Source organism: Miscanthus floridulus, chromosome 6 (assembly GCF_019320115.1).
Source record: "Miscanthus floridulus cultivar M001 chromosome 6, ASM1932011v1, whole genome shotgun sequence".
NCBI classification, from domain to species: Eukaryota; Viridiplantae; Streptophyta; class Magnoliopsida; order Poales; family Poaceae; genus Miscanthus; species Miscanthus floridulus.
In genome coordinates, this window is record NC_089585.1 from 124,144,608 (window position 1) to 124,158,491 (window position 13,884).

Here is a 13,884-nt window from a genome sequence, read left to right on the forward strand (position 1 = left end):
CCACCGTTTCCATGGCGTTCGATCTCCCGATCGACCTCCACGTATTCTTGCACAAGCTGTTGTCCGGCTTCATCAATCTCCTGCTTTTGGGCTCTCAGCTGCTCCACTCCTACATGAGGTGGGGCTACTGTCTCCCCTTCAGTTTCACTACCGAGGTTGCCTGCTGGGGTAGCCTCCTCTGGGGAGATGCTTTTGACGTGTCCCTCGGGGGTACCCACCATGAAACATTCCTAGGAGGGGTGATGGCTCCCCCTGCTGGAGTTAGAGCCAGAGTTTGACCCCGGCCCCTCTACGAGGAGGCCGTGGAGGGATTTCGTGACACTTTCGATCATCCCCATGAACTCGTTATTCATGGGGGATGGGATCATGCACTATGCCATAAGGTGGCTAACGGTCGTCGTGGCGTTGTGGAGACCAAACGGAAGCACCATTGGGGTGCTCTATGCGGAGTGTTCCATAGAGATGGTGCGGCAGCACGGGTCCTTTCTGGATGGCTAGGGTCCAAGCAAGATGCCGGGCTGGCGCTCAAGCCTCCCATAGTTGAAGTCGATGGAGGGGAGAGATTGTTTGGCCGCGTGGGCCAACGCCAACTCTCCTCCCACCGTGATGATGAAGTCTAGGTCAACAAAATGCACGTGTGCGCTCAGAACCCAGCTGATTGCATGGCTAGCCGTCTGAGGCCTGATTTGGAACGTGCAAATGCCCCTACCTGGCACGCCAACTGTTGGTGTTTCGAACAAACACCAACTAGTAAATTTATACTTGTTGCGTGTTAGGCTTAGATGGTGTACTAAAGGACAAAAGGTTTATACTAGTTCAGGCAAAACATCCCTACGTCTAGTTTGCTGCTGCTCGTGTTATTAGTACCAAAAAAGGTTCATAGTAGGGGGTACAAATGGTCGAGAGAGGGATAGATCCTAAGTCTCTGATGGAAAGGTCGAAGGGATGCCAAGAGCTCAGTTGCTGCTTGGGTGTATGTTGTGTGTGGAATTGATTCATCCCCTTAGTGGGGTATCCTACCCTCCTTTTTATAGACCAAGTGGGGAGCAAGGGTTACAGATGGGAGAAAGAGGAAAAAACAAAGGTAGAGAAGGTCCTTCGTGGGTGCTGGGTCTTCCTTTTCCCTTGAGCCTGCCCTGCTGGCATCGCACACCATGCCAGGGATAGCATGTTTCGCTGATCCTAATAGGGCTAGGCTCTGGCTTTATTTCAGCGAGTGGTCATGTCCCGTCCTCCCCCGACGGACGGTGCGGTGTGTCAAGGCGCCGAGCCATGACTCTACGGAGAGTAGACGAGGAAATGACTATACACATGTTACTATAGATGATGTGAGTTCTTCCTTGGATTGTAGTGGTTGTCGTATGCTTGTGTCAGGATCCACGCCCGAGGGCTGATGGCTGCACCTACAACACTACAGGACAAAAGTCGGTGCTTACAACACTATTCGGGCTCTGTCATGCCTGGGAGGGCTTAAAGCGCTCGTCCTGTCGTATCCTGATGGTACCTTCTTACAGGTGCATAGGGCATGGTCCTCGGTACTGCGAGTGACCTGAGTGTCATGTCTTACCTCCTACTCATCATCATGAAGGAGCAGGGTGCAGACATCGGGCGAGACGGAGCCAACCATCTAATGTTGGGCGAGGCAAAGCCTTCCCATAGAAGTCGGTCGAGGTGGAGCCAGCCCTCCAACATCGGGTGAGGTGGAGCCAGCCCTCAGACGTTGGGCAAGGCGGAGCCTGCCCTCAGCCGTCGGGCAGGGTGGAGCCCACCCCCGGACATCGGGTGGGGCAGAGCTAGCCCTCAGACATCAGGCGAGGCAGAGCCAGCCCTCAGCCATTGGGCGAGGTAGAGCTAGTCCTCAGCCATCAGGCGAGGTAGAACTAATCTTCCGTCATTTGGGCAAGAAGCGTAGTAGCGTTCTTGTCTGACCGAAAGCATCAACATTCGATGGTTATTAGTTCCACCTCATTGTGTACCCTGGTATTAGGTCCCTGACACCTATTGCTACTGGGTACATCCAGTTGTGCGCATCAACTGCACAAGCAATGCACAACTGTCCCCTAAACTTTTCACACAAGAGAGTGCTATCTACTGCCAAATATGGCCTACAACCTCTAAGGAAGCCATCAACACATGGTTTCAGGGCTAAAAAACCTATTAAACCTAATTTTCTTATTAATGGTGTGGAGATCAATCACAATAAATGAACCATGACATGTTTCATCTAGCTAGGCCTTAAATCTATACAGGTTATCAAAGCTTTTATTATAGGACCCATATAGTTTATCCAATGCAAGATTCTTACCATTCCACAACCTCATGTATGGTATCAAGATTTTGTACTCATCCTTCAACCTCCTTTGGAGTTTAGTAGCACCAACAGTTGCATCTTCTTTCAACCAGTCAATCACTTGTTCATAGACCCAAAACTATGTAGCCCCTTTACAAACGCCAGACCTCCTTTTGCTTTCACAGGTATGGGGATATGGGTTCCTCTTCAAATGTAAATGACATAAAAATGAAATACTTATATCTAAAAACAACTGACAGATAAAAAAAGCATACAAATTCGAAACTAACATATTACCTTAATTGATTCATAATCCTTCATGGTTGAGGCATGAATTCTCCACCTACAGCCCTCAGTACTCCCACAACAGTAAACTCTATACCTTTCTGTGTCACTCTTTTCAATGTCATAATGAAACTCATGTTTGACAGCATGTGAAGCTAAAGCCAGTTTAAATGCATACATGTCTGTATACACACTACCTACTGTCATAGGAGGATCCTTCTTGTCATACTCAGCATTAGGCATATGATCAGCCTCATTATCTTTAACAATGTCATCTACATCCTCCATTTCATAATTATCATCATCATCAGACACAGATTCATCATCACTATATGTTTCACAGTATGTATCTACATCAGATCCTTCACCATCCCTTTGTTTGCTGCAACCTTGACTCTGAGGTTTTGGAGGTGGTGGATGTTGAGGACCAAGGTCTATATACAACCCTTCCTTATCAACACCCACATGCTCATTAGATGGGTTTGGGTTAGCCAGGTATTCATCATCTATAGTTCACTCTGGGTATGGCTTGGTTGTGCAATGCTAGGACAAGGCAGTGAAGGGGTGAAGGGGTTCTCAATAGACTGCCAAGAACTGCTAAAATCCCAAGGAGGAATTTTAGGAGGCTCAGTACTGGGGCTGTGGTAACCAAAAGTCAGGAAGCAGCACTTGGAAGCATTATGTTTTGTAAACATGTCAAGCAAATCTTGGTCAGTGCAAACTTGGATGTTCATCTGTCTCTCAAGAGTAGGAGGAGTAGAGTAGATCTCGGTGAGTAAAAGGAAACTTGGATGTTCAGGGTCGATGCAAACTTGGATGTCCATAGGTCGGTGAAATCTTGGTTGGTGCAAACATCTGTCGGCTATTGTAAAAGGAAAACAATCAATCTAACATACAAGTCATTTACTTTTTCGGCTTCAGCCACCCCTTAGGAGTAGGAGTAGAGTAGATCTCGGCGAGTTCTTTAGCAAGTACAGCTACATCAATCTGGTCAACCTCCACTGCTTGTTGTAAGTATCGTCATGGCTTATACATCTGTTCGTATGGCTGCATCGATCCGGTCGACCTCCACTGCGACCCTGGTATAAGTTAGTTATCGATTCTTGCCTAGTTCAAGTATGGCCGCATCGATCCGGTCGACCCCCACTGCATGAACTAGATCAAGGTCAAGTTATCGGCTCTACCTTAGAATGACAGTCTTTGGTAGATTCATTAAGTTACCGATATTGCTTGTTGCTTTCATTATTCATCTAAATTACAGCAATATCACTCTGCCCGATTAGGATTGATCTAAATTGGCCTTATATCCTGTTTAGCCCATCGTTTGTTAATCTAAAACTGATCTAATCTATAGATTAAATGATGAGTTACGTTTTATCGGCTGTTTTACATCAATCTTGATCATGCATAGCATGCGGTTAAAGAATGTTGTGTCTTGAGTAGATTTATTAGCTAGCAAAAACTGTTCCATGGCCCGTTATCATGGCCTATGTGATTCTGCGTCACACCCCACTGTTAGCACCGTGAAGTGGGGATCATTATTCGGTAGATCTATTCCCGATAAGGCATAACTTTAACTCTGCGCTATGCCTGAATCGGCTATTTAAGCTGATATCGAGTGCTTTCACGAGTAGTTCACATCATGAGACCCTTGAAGTAAAGATAGGTTGAAAGATGTGTTAGCCCCATGATCTTATTATTGTATTACGGCCTACATGATTCTATCTCATGCCCCACTGATATTAGTAATGAGTTAGGGTCGTTGAGTCTATTGTTATTTCTACAGCCTGCATGATTCTGCCTCATGCCCCACTGGTCATAGCGATAGATGAGATATACCATGTTTATTAGATTTATCTTTATTAAACGGTTAATTGGTGTTGAATTATTTCTTTATATAAAAGGGGTTTGGTTGCTTGTAATCATTGGCTCAGCATAAACCAATCATTGTTGACATATTATTGCCATTGATTAATATCTACTCAAATAACGACATTTATCTTGAATGATAACCAATTCTTCTTATACAACCCAATGAGCTTTAACCGATTTATTCTCATGAATATGCTGGAATCGACTGTTTAGTCGATCTCCTTTCATATCGGCTCTTAGAGACGCACATTCACGACTGTCTGGCAACACCGGCAAGTTCCGCCCTTAATTACTGATAAGCTTTCTCTTCTTGTCAATTACAGGGTCAAATTGACTGGCATGTCTCGAGAGGAGTGCGCAGGATCGACCATCTCTACGCTGAAGCTAGGCGGGTCTATAGCTCCATCGAGTAGACCCTTTCGACTTGCTGCATGTGTCCTCGACACGGGACGAAAATTCTATGTCGACATATGTTTCTGGCATGCTCGGTGGGACACCACAATCGTCATGGCGGTTCACAACAACAATGACATCCTTATGCTGCATTATGAAGATCTACCTGATGGGGATAAGGGTATCATCAGCAAAGCTACAGAAGAGTTTTAGAACAAATGTTTGTTGTCCTACCCCAAAACACGTGACAACACAATTGTTCAGAAATTTTCACTACCAAGAGTTCTATTACACGGGCAGATAGATACAACTGAAGATAAAGATAGACATTTCTTTAAGGAAGTTGTAGACAAATTTGTTCGTGATGCCATATCAAGCCATAACTGAAGCTTTCGTGGATATATTCCACAATGCCATGAGAGAGGCGATTCATGGATTTCTAGTTGGTCAAGGCGGATAGACTTATTACAACATTCTAGATCCATCGATCCAAGGGACTAATCAAGTCGGTACCAGCCATCAAGAAGCAGCACCAGCTAGTAATGGTGATGTCTATACACTTCAGGGTTCATCTGAATAGGCTCAAGGAACTACTATGAATCAGATACAATACAATCCTGAACCGTTAGTATAGCATGTGCAACAGTCGGCGGGGCAAAGTCAGAACTAGGTGATCAATTTTGGCACATCAGGCCACATACCGTCGTTGGCTCAAAAAATAGCACCATCAATTCAAAGGATCCATAGGGATATAGATCCTTATGTCTACAATCAGAGACTTTAAGCAGCAAGCCAGCAAAGGACCCAGCAGATCAAGATTCCACAAGTGTATCACTATGGACATAGGATTATAACACCCTTCACATGATGCCAAATCTAGGATACCAAGACATATGGGATTTCAATCCGTAGATGGGTCAGCAGGTGCAAAGAAATCCAAATCTACAAGCTAATGAATTACTACTGAGGGTGACTGAGATGATGAAGAATCAGTTTGGTCTAAAGCCAAAAGGGCTGACCTTTTCGTACAAACGCCCATATCCAGAATGGTATGATTTGGTCGCTCTTCCCACAAATTATAGGCTCCTAGAGTTTGCTAAGTTTACTGGCTAAGACAGTACAAGCACGATAGAACATGTCAGTCGGTATCTTCCACAATTGGGTGAAGCATCAGTTGAGGATGCCCATCGAGTTTGTTTCTTCTCCTTGTCCTTATTAGGGCCAGCCTTCACTTGGTTTTCATCATTGCCAGTCAATTCCATTACTAATTGGGCTGACCTAGAGAAGAAATTTTATACATATTTTTACACTAGGACTAGAGAAAAGAAGATTATCGATCTGACAACTATAAGACAGAAGACTAATAAATTAGGCACTGAATTTCTTCAGAGGTTCTGAGAAACCAGGAACTTGTGCTTCTCCTTAAACTTGGCCGATGATCAACTAGCTGCTTTAGCTGTTCAAGGAATGCTGTCGATGTGGAAAGAAAAGCTGCTGGGACAAGAATTTGACAACTTGGGTCAATTGGCTCAACGAGTAGCAGCGCTCAATAGCCAATTCTAGAGTATGCGCGGAGATATCCGGTTCTAGAAGAGTACCATAGTAGCCAAAGCTTATGATCCATACTCGGTCGATGACGGCTATGAAGATGAAAAAGAAGAGGTTGCTATAGCTGAATGGAATTGGGGGCAAGAAGACAATAATGGTACCAAATCCTTGGGGAAGAGGAGTTGAGGAGAGCTATGACTTTTATGTTACCAAATCAGATAAGCTCTTTGATTTCTTACTTGAGAAAGGGACAGATTAAGTTGCTCGATGATCATGTCATGTTGCCCCCTGATCAATTAAAGAATAAGAAGTTCTGCAAATTTTATAATGCTACTTTTCATTTCACCAATGAATGCAGAATTTTTCGGCAACACATACAGAGGGCTATTCAGCAGGGGAGGCTCAAATTTGATACGCCTCGGAAAATGAAAGTTGATGATAATCCTTTCCTAGGAGATCAAAACATAGGTTGATGCTGGCCTATTCAAAGGAAAAACAAAGGTCCTAACATCAACCAAAACAAAAGAAGCTAGAATAGTTGATCCCAAGATGCAAATATCGGCTAACGAGTACAGAGAGATTAGAAGACATCGTGCCGAGCAAAAGAGCTGATACGAGCAGGGGAGATGTCAAAAGCAGAGACGACAAAGCTGCAAGTTATATCTTGGATTCTATTAAATAAGTGGCAGCGGCAGAAAGAATAGGATTATCAGCGTTGGATAAAAAATCAAGCGAACCAGCATCAACTAAAAGAAGAGAGGTATGAAAGGAAACAAGCCAAATTACATGGGAATTGTCCTTTCTTCAGACATTACTGGAATGAAGGTTTGAAGTTGCGATAAAGCATTTCACTCTTCTTACTAGACAGACTGTCCAGAATGTAGCAATCAATATCGAGAGTATAGGCAGTCTCAAACCAGTCGTCGGTCTATCCATGCTCAAGATGCATATCATCATAATAACTTGGATCGGCGCTTAAAAAATAAAAGTGTTTATGATCGGCTTGGAGAAAGAGTTGTTGACCAGGACTAGGCTGATCATAAAAAGGAAGGCAATGAAAGAAAGTATGCTTGGCAGGAAGGCCAATGGTGTTCAGGAGGTTTAACAAGGAGCTAGAAGAGAAGGGTGCAGCGCCTAAGGAATAAAGAGATGCAACAGGCTCAGGCAGTCCTGGTAAACCTCAAGTATAGCAGTACCAAGCAAATAGCCGATAGAAAGCAACCATTGGCTAATATCTAAATAGCTTTTCTGTTGCCATCAGAATTCAGAGTCAATGGTGAAAACCAACAGCCGATCCAAGCAGTCGGCTTTAAAATTTTGTATTAATGGATAGTCCAATAGATGGTACAGATGGCAAACTAGGACATGGCTTCACGTCGGCCGATAAATTAGAAGAAGTAGATATTGGTCCTAGAGATAGACCTAGACTGACATACATAAGTGCTAAGTTGGATCTGGAGTATAAGCGGGAATTAATTGATTTATTAAAGGAATTTAAAGACCTGCTTTGCTTGGGAATACTATGAGATGTCTGGTTTAGACCGGTCAATTGTTGAACATCGATTGCCAATCAAACCTGGATATCGGCCGTTTAAACAAGCTCTAAGGAGATTCAACCCGAACGTGCTTGATGATATCAAAAAGGAGACTTGAAATGTTACTGGAAGCAAAATTTATCCGACCATGCCGATATGTAGAGTGGATATCAAATGTTGTCCCTGTATATAAGAAGAATAGAAAATTGAGGGTTTGCATTGATTTCAGGGATCTGAACAAAGCCACATCTATGGACGGTTATCCGATGCCAATAGCCGATATGTTAGTAGATGCAGCAGTCGGGCATAAGGTTATTAGCTTCATGGACAGTAATGCAGGGTACAACCAAATTTTCATGGCTGAGGAAGACATAGCAAAGACCGCTTTCAGGTGCCCCGATGCAATCGGTCTATTCAAGTGGGTTGTGATAACCTTTGGTCTGAAGAATGCTGGTGCAACTTATCAAAGGGCGATGAATTACATTTTCCATAAGTTGATCGGCAAGATTGTTGAGATCTACATCGATGGTGTGATGATAAAATCTAAAGGGTACAAAGAACACCTGGCTGACTTGCGTGAGACTCTGGAATGCATGAGGAAGCATGGTTTGAAGATGAATCCTAATAAGTGTGCTTTTGGAGTATCAGCAGGACAATTTTTAGGATTCATGGTCCACGAGAGAGGAATCGAAGTTGGTCAGAAAAGCATGAAGGTAATTGATAAAGCAGTTCCCCCGACTACCAAAATAGAATTACAGTCTTTGCTTGGTAAGATTAATTTCATCAGAAGATTCATTTCAAATTTGTCGAGAAGGATCCTGTTGTTTTCTCCCTTGTTGAAGTTGAAAAATGATCAAGAATTCAAGTGGGTGACATACAACAAAGGGCATTTGAAAGAGATAAAAGAATATATGAAGTGTCCACCTGTGTTGGTCCCTCCTCAGCTAAGATAAGTCATTTAAGTTGTACATGTCAGCTTATGACAAGACAATTGGATCAGGCCCTGAATGCAAGAATTTGAAGGAAAAGAGAGAGTTGTTTTCTATCTGAGTAGAAGACTACTGGATCCAGAAACAAGATATTCTCCCACTGAAAAATTATGCTTGTATTTATACTTCTCTTGCACTAAATTACTGACACTACTTATTATTGGCCGAGTGTACAGTTGTTTCCAAGGCTGATGTAGTTAAGCACATCTTATCAATGCCAATACTGAATGGAAGAGTGGGAAAGTGGATTCTTGCGTTATCAGAATTTGACTTGAAGTACGAATCGGCTAAAGCAGTCAAAGGACAAGTAATGGCCTGATTTTATCACCCAGCATCACAAGTCAAGCATTAGTTATGTAGAGCTGATGCCTTGGACATTGTTCTTTGATAGGTCATCATGCAAGCAGGGTGGTGGCATTGGTATTGTTATTATTTCGCCTCGGGGGAAAGTTTTGAGTTTGCTTTTTCGACTGAACCAATGATCACTAACAATCAAGCAGAGTATGAAGCTATACTCAATGGACTTCAACTTCTTCATGAAGTAAAGGTCGAAGCAATTGAAGTATTTAGAGATTCACAATTAATTATTAATCAGTTGATCGGCATGTATGAGTGCAAAGAAGAGACTTTGAAAGGATATTATGATGAGTGTCAAAAGTTGCTCAAGGAGTTTCTTCGTATCTCTTTCCAACATATTCCAAGAGCACAAAACCAAGAGGCTAATCATCTAGGTCAAAGTGCATTGGGATATCGAATGTTTTAAGAAGTCTTGAGTAGTGAAACCTCAAGTAATGATTGGAGAGTTGAAATAGCCGATTACCTTAGAAATTCGTCTCAGAAAGTTACTACAAAGCTAAGGTATAAATCGGCTAAGTATGTTTTGTTAGATGATCAGTTATATTATAAAATAATCGATGGAGCGTTGCTCAAATGCTTGAACCAAGAAGAGGCTAAGGTGTTGATGGGTGAGGTGCACGAAGGGATATGTGGAGCTCATCAATCGGCTTATAAGATAAAATGGATTCTTCGTAGAACTAGATATTTCTAGCCAATGATACTGGAAGATTGCTTTGAATATTACAAGGGGTGCTAGGACTATCAATGTTTTGGTAATGTCCAGAGATCGCCTGCATCGGCCATGAATCCAATAATCAAACCGTGGCCGTTTCGAGGTTGGGGAATTGATTTAATTAGCCAGATTTTTTCGCCTTCAAGCAAATGACATAAGTTTGTATTGGTAGCAATGAATTACTTCACTAAATGGGTTGAGGACAATTCCTTTGAAGACGGCAACCTCAAAGAACATGATTGATTTTGTCAGGGAACACATTGTGTATCGTTTTGGGATTCCTCAAACCATAACTACCAATCAAGGGACAATGTTTACATCAAAAGAGTTCAGGGATTTTGCTGCCAGTATGGGAATCAAACTATTGAATTCCTCCTCTTACTATGCCTAGGCTAATGGCCAGGCAAAGGCGTCCAACCAGATTATGATTAAGCTGATCAAGAAAAAGATTGAGAAACAGCCAAGGAAGTGACATTCGACGCTAAATGAGGTGTTGTGGGCATATAGGATGGCCTACCATGGATCAATTAAAATGTCACCTTATGAACTTGTGTATGGCCATAATGTAGTTCTTTCTTGGAAAGTTCGGACTAGATCGAGGCGTATTATGCTGCAGAATGATTTGTCAGCAGGAGTCTACAAGAATCTTATGATAGACAATTTGGAAGACTTGAGTTACCTTCGGCTATGTGCTCTTGAAAATATCAAAGCCAATAAACTGAGGGTTGCAAAATATTACAATAAAAAGGTCAAGATTAAGCGATTCTCTGAAGGAGACTTAGTCTAGAAAGTGAAATTGTCGATCGGATCAAAGGACAGTAAATTCAGCAAATGGTCACCTAACTGGGAAGGACCTTATCGAATCAAACGTTGTGCGCCTGGTAATGCTTATATTTTGGAAACACTAAAAGGAGAGGAAGAATTTGGCCGAGCAATCAACGGGAAATATTTAAAGAAATATTATCCTAGCGTTTGGATCAATACTTAATAAGCGATCTGTTTGATCGATAGCCTTAATAGCCGATATCGGAAAGGTATCGTCTCCAGTGCAAAAATGAACCCAAAGGGGTAAAAGCCGATACAATGTGTATCGCCTATAGAAGCAAAGCAAACACGAATGAGGTGATGGGTATGAAGCACGAAACAAAGGGAAATCACTCAAGGAGAGGAGGTTGTTTGCTAAACGTCACCTATTACAAGCTACGGACCAGAAAACACTTTGCCTACTATATCATCGGCCAGAGTATTGAAAGCTATAGAGTTGGCAGCGCTCATAAAATCCTCAACCAAGTGCTCATGCTTCCCAGGGTACGCTGTGTCCGAAAACCATGGGGAAGAAGCCAAAGATTAAGGCCCGAACAGGGCTTGTGCAGCAGCCAACGCCATGGCAGCGCCATGATGAACGCCATGAAGGGCGACCTCCCTAACACGATTTGGGATGTCATGCAAGTGAACCACCAGAACGGCGCCCCTGACATCGACAAATCCCGCCGCATGATCCGTAGCTGATCGAAGACTCTCCAACTGAGCAGATAGATCTAAAATATTTAAGGAAAGAGTGATCAGAAATCTTGAGGGCAAAATTAACAAAAACGGAGAGATAATGGCAGACATCTCACCTATGATTCTAGCTTCAGCCCTGGCCAACCTTTCTCTCACCAGGCCGACCTCGGGGGGGAATCGGTCTTCAATCATGGCCAAAGCCAATTCCACTAGAGAGAGGCAGTTGGCTAGATGCTGGTCGGTCCGATCGACGGAGGCTAGCAAATCATCATTATCGATCTGTCGCCTCGAGTAACGAGGAAGCTGGCGGTGAATTGGTGTCAAAGATGACCCTGAAGGCTGGGTGGAGCCAACCATCTGATCCAAAGCGATGAGAGTACCCCAAGATGCATCCTCTTGGTGATAAAGGCGTTGGTGTGATGATGCAGATCCGTTGAGGGCTTCTTCAGCAGACCTCTTGTTGTTCTCCATGACCTCGAACCTACGGAAAGGCAGGAAATATACTAAAGACGAAAAGGATTGAGACGATGCGGGTTGTTTTTTGATACACAACCGTAGCCCGTATATATAGCCCAAGAAAGCGAGAAGATATATTTCAATGGAGGTGTGAAATTGAAATCAGAAACATAAATGGATCAACACTCTGGAAATTCAGGGGATGGATAATAAAGAGATAACAGACTCGAATTTATTGCTTCCCTAGATTACAAAATATCATGTCAATGGCTGGTCTTCTTGCTCAATGAGGCGCTAGAATAAGTGACACAGTCATCCTATGCACAAGAATTCTTCTAACCACTTGAGATCTTCATAAGATAGACCATGGAGGGTCCAACGGAGTCGGGAACACTCGAAGAGGCAGATAGAAGAGAAACATGGCTGAATTGTTGAGTCACTCTCGCCAGGGTTGGATAGACATTTTATAGCCGGCCTGGAAGGACGAATCCAAGTGCCCGTAAAGCAATGATGCTCTCGTAAAAGTTTTGAAGCATGGGTTCATAAACTGGCATAGATGACGACAAATAGTAGACCCCAGATCATGATTCTTTACCCGTGACTGTGGACCTATCGGGGACACAGACGTGATAATTTTGGAATAAAATTTCTTTTATCACAAAATTGGGGGGCATGTGTTTACACCAAAATTTAGAAGAAGGGTCACAGGGACTCTAAAAGCTCCCAAGATCATGTCATCAAGGAATCAATTGCATGATCAGAATCAGCTGATTCGAACAGCGAAACTAGAATCGGCTTTCTTCAGATAGCGCCAACGGATAATGATAAAGGTTATGATCAGCGCCAGGACTAAGACGTGTTGGACTCTACAAAAAGGGAAAGATTAGAGTCCAAGTTATCTTAAATTAGGAATGTTTTCTCTAGGTTTAAAAATTATAATGAGTCGTGCTTAGACAGGAGTCATGCATAGGGATCCAGGTATAAATATCAAACCCTGGCTATTGTAAAAGGAAAACAATCAATCCAATATACAAGTCATTTACTTTTTTGGCTCCGGCCATCCCTTAGGAGTAGGAGTAGAGTAGATCTCAGCTGAGTTCTTCAGTAAGTATGGCTACATCGATCCGATCGACCTCCACTGCTTGTTGTAAGTACTGTCATGGCTTATACCTCTGTTCTTACGGCTGTATCGATCCGGTCGACCTCCATTGCGACTCTGGTATAAGTTAGTTATCGATTCTTGCCTAGTTCAAGTATGGCTACATTGATCCGGTCGACCCCCACTGCATGAACTAGATCAAGGTCAAGTTATCGGCTCTACCTTAGAATGACAATCTTTGATAGATTCATTAAGTTACCGATATTGCTTGTTGCTTTCATTATTCATCTAAATTACAGCAATATCACTCTGCTCGATTGTGATTGATCTAAATCGACCTTATATCATGTTTAGCCCATCGTTTGTTAATCTAAAACTGATCTAATCTGTACATTAAACGATGAGTTATGTTTTATCGGCTGTTTTACATCAATCTTGATCGTGCATAGCGTGCGGTTAAAGCATGTTGTGTCTTGAATAGATTTATTGGCTAGCGAAAACCATTCCATGGCCCGTTATCATGGCCTATGTGATTCTGCCTCATACCCCACTGTTAGCACCATGAAGTGGAGATCATTATTCGGTAGATCTATTTCTGATAAGGCATGACTTTAGCTGTACGCTATGCCTGAATCGGTTGTTTTAGCCGATATCGAGTGCTTTCACGAGCAGTTCGCATCACGAGACCAGTTGAAGTAAAGATAGATTAAAGATGTGTTAACCCCTATGATCTTATTATTGTATTGCGGCCTGCATGATTCTGCCTCATGCCCCACTGATATTAGTAATGAGTTAGGGTCGTTGAGTCTATTGTTATTTCTACGGCCTGCATGATTCTGCCTCAT